A 5,785-nucleotide genomic window follows, 5' to 3' on the forward strand; every position below is an offset into this window, starting at 1 on the left:
TTTTGATTTGATTTATTTATTAGATCCCCATTAGCTAAAGGTGGCCTTACACAAGCCGATTTTTTTCAATCTGAAATCTGATAGCACCACACGCTACAGGATAATCGGAGCGGAGCAGAGCAAATATCAAACATTCTTGATGTTGATCGGGCCGATCCCGATCGCGCTTTGAGCGGTCGGGCACCCCCCGAGCGTCAAAAATTCCCGATTATCGGCTAGTGTAAGGCCACCTTTACTGTGAGTAAATGGTGCATTTATATAGCGCCTTTATCCAAGGCGCTTTACATAGATTGTGCATTACATTCACCCATTCACACACACATTCATACACCGATTGCTGCGGAAGCCATGCAAGGTACCAACCAGCACATCGGGAGCAATTTGGGGTTCAGTGTCTTGCCCAAGGACACTTCGACATGTAGACAGGAGGAGCCGGGATTCGAACCGCCGACCCATGGATCATTGGACGACCTGCTCTACCTCTTGAGCCACAGCAGCTACTCTTCCTGGGGTCTTAAACATATCATCATCAAAAACACTTCCATATTATTACATACTTTCACATACAACATTCATCCAACACAACAATACAACACAAAACACAGCCATGCGCAGTGGGAGTACAGTACAGTACAGTACAGTACAGTATAGGCTACGTGGCCAGCCCGGGGCCCGGTTGATAAAATGACAACATTAATGATAACTTCTGTCTTTCATTGGCGCCTTATATTGTCGACACTGACACTGTTTTCTGGAAAGTTAAACATGGTGGTATTGAATTTGCATGAGAGGGTCAAATGTATATGAAAGCAAAAGCATCCATCTATTTTGGGTTAATGTGCCGGTTCTCGGCATCAGCTTGAGTCTGATGGTTCCGCAGCATTGAAAGACTGCACGTAGTTTTGCCCTCCTGGATGATTATTCATGTAATAGTAGGATATTATTTTTTTTATTGATCGATTGGCGTGCCAGAAGTGGCCCGCGGGCCTGAGTTTGAGTATCACTGGGCTACACCATTTATTGTATGAATATAGGTTTATTGTGTTTGTGTATGTTATGTTATCCTAGCTTTCTTTTCTAATCAGCAGAGATTAAACCCACATTTTACTAAAGGAAGTGCACCCAGCTTTACATTTACATTAATGAGATACAGTACTTTAGGGTGAATCAGCCAAGGCATATCATGCCGGCACTGGTGAGGGACACGTTAAAAAAGCCAAATGTAATAATGCTGACAGAGACTAAATAACTGGTTCTCAATGTCAGGTCTGGGGACCACCAGCGGTCCACATGGACCCTTATTAATCTGTAACTGAGTTAATCACTGAGTATCCTAGATATTAAAAAAGATAATGTCAAATGTGGATCTGTGGTGTAATGCATATCAAACTGGGGGTCCCAGTTGAGAGTCACAGGGCTAAAGGAGCTTTTCATCTACAGTGCAAAGAGGTCGTGCAGGTCTTCAACAACCAGTCAGTTGGACGTCTGCAACAGTCAGAATAACAAAGTGATTTAGCAGTACGTACATCAGGCCTTAGGTAGCGTTAACACTATGACCCTTTAAAAAAACAACCTGATTTGTTTGTGTTCATGGTAACCAACTTCTTGCACTACACACACACACACAGACATGTAGGAGAGGGAAACACTTCATTGTACTCAATAGTTTAATCTTTGTTGATTTTTTTTCTTCATAAGATAACAAATATTAATAATCAAACATAACAAAGTATGGAACGTGAACGTGTTAAGAAAAATTCAGGTCGAATGGTTGAATGGCTGGATGGAACCTATAGGTTCATCCATAATGATTTGAATGGTTTGATGGATATCCATTATATTATGGACCAATACCGACTTTCACTTCAACATCAATACAAGAACAATAAACGCATTACGTTACATAGTACAGAACACAAGAGAGATAAGGAATGACATGGAAATAAGAAAAAGGTTATATGCGCTAAGGCTAAGAGATCATAAATCATAAAAAAACTAATCTATGTTGCTATATACACTAAGGGGTTACTGCTCATAACAAGCTTAAAAATAATATGAACAAAAACAGAAAAGATCGCACCACTGATTACGATTGTAATTAAGGATAAAATGATAATGCAACCTTATTATTAACAGATCCTCAGATGCTCAAAAGAAAATAGCATAAAGCATAATTATACAAGTAAGACGTGTAAAGTAAAAACTCTACGTATATTCATCATATTTTAAGAAAACTCCAAATGCTATTGTTCCAAGAGAAACAATCGTTACAACCCAACCAGATCCATACAGAGATCAATAGACTAATGATTCACTGTGACAATCTATGACCTCAATGACTAGTTAAGATATGACACATTGTTTACAGTAGGATCCATACATCCATTTATTGATGACTAATTACTGATAGCTATAATTAATTGATGAACATAATGAGGGTGGACACACTATTATCAATATCTCTCTTTAATGCAGTAAGGAGGATATAACAAGTGGGCCCCCAAATGATTGGCAAAACACTGAGATTGTAATTGATAATATAACCTTAAAGCGGCACTATGTCACTTTTTTAACAAATAAAGTGTAATTTTGTCCAATCTGTATGATAGAGTATGTCAGTACAATATGAGTCTGACTTACACAATCTGTATGGTAGTATGTTAATACAATATAACTTATACAAGTGTGGTGGTCGTATTTCGTCCCCCTGCTTTTCTGTTGAAATCGAGATTTAGATCACACATCACACCTAAGGTCACGTCTCACGGTACCTAGACACAGGATCTGACACGAATTTTGACCCGACGGTCAAGATTGAATTTACACCCAGCAAGCAGGTGGCTATTAGCTCAATGCTAAAAAAAATCAACACTTGCCCAGGAAACCGGGTTACATGTTTTAATGAGGGTGATAACTAATGATGGCTATAATGACTTGATTAAACATAATGAGGGCGATAACAAATTATTGATCGTTATAATGGCACAGACAGAAGAGACCATGACTGAGGTGATGGACAGGTATATGGATGTGACATGAACTCATTAAGGCCAATTCATGCACTTGTCGGCATGTCGTGCTACGAATGTAACGTCTAAACGACAAAGAATGTGTCGTGGATGACCTCCACCGGCGGTGTAGAAAGAAAGAAAGAAAGAAAGAAAGGTAGCACTTCATAAAATGTTCCGTTCTCTGATTGGTTGGGAGGACGCACGAGACTATACCATCCACGTCCTTGTTCACGTTCTGCTTTCAAAATTCTAACTGAGCATGAATTAGCCATTAGAAATCCACCTCATAAACAGGAGGTGTCCTGCCTCTTCCTGCCCCTTCAGCACCTCCTCGTTCACCCACATCATCATACTGGTGGTATTCTGTCTCCTCACTGGGTGCAGCTTCAGCACCTCCTCGTTCACCCACATCATCATACTGGTGGTATTCTGGCTCCTCACTGGGTGCAGCTTCAGCACCTCCTCGTACACCCACATCATCATACTGGTGGTATTCTGGCTCCTCACTGGGTGCAGCTTCAGCACCTCCTCGTACACCCACATCATCATACTGGTGGTATTCTGGCTCCTCACTGGGTGCAGCTTCAGCACCTCCTCGTACACCCACATCATCATACTGGTGGTATTCTGGCTCCTCACTGGGTGCAGCTTCAGCACCTCCTCGTACACCCACATCATCATACTGGTGGTATTCTGGCTCCTCAATGGGTGCAGCTTCAGCACCTCCTCGTACACCCACATCATCATACTGGTGGTATTCTGGCTCCTCACTGGGTGCAGCTTCAGCACCTCCTCGTACACCCACATCATCATACTGGTGGTATTCTGGCTCCTCACTGGGTGCAGCTTCAGCACCTCCTCGTACACCCACATCATCATACTGGTTGTATTCTGTCTCTTCACTGGGTGCAGCTTCAGCACCTCCTCGTACACCCACATCATCATACTGGTGGTATTCTGTCTCTTCACTGGGTGCAGCTTCAGCACCTCCTCGTACACCCACATCATCATACTGGTGGTATTCTGGCTCCTCACTGGGTGCAGCTTCAGCACCTCCTCGTACACCCACATCATCATACTGGTGGTATTCTGTCTCCTCAATGGGTGCAGCTTCAGCACCTCCTCGTACACCCACATCATCATACTGGTGGTATTCTGGCTCCTCACTCAGTCCGGCTTCAACATCGGAACGAGCAAATTCGTTATAATAAACTATCTCAACGCTCTCCCGTCTTACATTATAATAAACCACGCCAATGTCCTGCGCTCCCGCACGACACCTTCTGATGACCTGGAGAAACACAGCAGTGCCTGGCTTTAATTAACCGGCTCTCTTAAATTAAAAATGTCTGACATTTACATTGCAGTGTTATGTTGAATAAAGAAGTAAAATTACCTTCCAGAGACGATAGAGCACAGCAATTATCACTATCAAGAGCAGCACCATGACTGTACATTTGAGAATGTTAGATGTCAGATGAGAAGCTGTGAGGGAAATATATAAAATATGTTAGAGCATCAAACATCATGCAAAAGAACAGCTCAAAGTTTGCTTGATTGAGTTTCAAATTGTGACTTGAAAAGACGACATTTTATGTTACCTCTGACAGTGATAGAGAGGACCTCGCTCTTAGAGGAGAAGTTGTGAGAGAAAACGTGGATGTGATAAACGCAGCTATAACTTCCCTGGTGGGTGTGGTTTGCTGCAGGAAACAGGAATGTGGCAGATTGATTGACAGCTGTCTGGGTATTGTTCTGAGTTTCGCTGCATCCGGCGATGTTGTGTGTTGCATTCAGTGATGTTGTGTGTTGTGTTGTATCCAGAGATGTTGTGTGTTGTGTTGTGTTGTATCCAGAGATGTTATGTGCTGTGTTGTATCCAGAGATGTTGTTTGTTGTGTTGTATCCACAGATGTTGTGTGTTGTGTTGTATCCAGCGATGCTGTGTTTTGTGTTGTGTCTAGTGGTGTTGTGTGTTGTGTTGTATCCAGAGATGTTGTGTGTTGTGTTGTATCCAGAGATGTTGTGTGTTGTGTTGTATCCAGTGATACTGTGTGTTGTGTTGTATCCAGAGATGTTGTGTGTTGTGTTGTATCCAGTGATTCTGTGTGTTGTGTTGTATCTAGTGATGTTGTGTTGGATGCAGTGACGTTGTGTGTGGTGTTGGATACAGAGTGGTTGTCAGCTGGCTGGGTGTAGTTGTGTGTTGTGTTGGATCCAGTGAAGGTGAGGTGGAAGAAGCCTCCTGGGTATTGTGGCCGGATGGAGCATCTGATGCTGAAGCTGGAACCCTCCGTCACCTGCAGCCCCTGCTGATGGCTTTCAGAAATGGAGTGTACTAAGGTACGCACTGATGTTGTGTGTTGTGCTGTATCCAGAGATCTTGTGTGTTGTGTTGGATCCAAAGACGTGTGTTGTGTTGTATCCAGTGATGTGTGTTGTGTTGTATCCAGTGGTGTTGTGTGTTGTGTTGGATCCAAAGACGTGTGTTGTGTTGTATCCAGTGATGTGTCTTGTGTTGTATCCAGTGGTGTGTGTTGTGTTGTATTGTATCCAGTGGTGTGTGTTGTATCCAGTGGTGTGTGTTGTGTTGAATACAGTGGTGTTGTGTGTTGTGTTGTATCCAGTGGTGTTGTGTTCTGTGTTGTATCCAGTGATGTTGTGTTGGATGCAGTGATGTTGTGTGTTGTGTTGGATGCAGAGTGATTGAGAGCTGGCTGGGTGGAGCAGCTGATCACATGCAGCCCCTGCTGCTGGCTTTCAGAAAGGGAGCG

General features: G+C 42.9%; 1 long non-coding RNA gene across 1 annotated transcript; it reads right to left on the minus strand.

Moving 5' to 3' along the window:
* Positions 1 to 4,053: 4,053 nt before the first annotated feature.
* Positions 4,054 to 5,515, minus strand: LOC306927622. Its single transcript, XR_013790550.1, has 3 exons — positions 4,613 to 5,515; positions 4,408 to 4,496; positions 4,054 to 4,302 (listed from the first exon to the last, which is right to left on the minus strand). It is a non-coding gene; the product is annotated as an uncharacterized lncRNA (long non-coding RNA).
* Between the last annotated feature and the right edge of the window lie 270 nt (positions 5,516 to 5,785).

The sequence above is a fragment of the Electrona antarctica genome (genome assembly GCF_951216825.1).
Source record: "Electrona antarctica genome assembly, chromosome: 8".
NCBI lineage: Eukaryota > Metazoa > Chordata > Actinopteri > Myctophiformes > Myctophidae > Electrona > Electrona antarctica.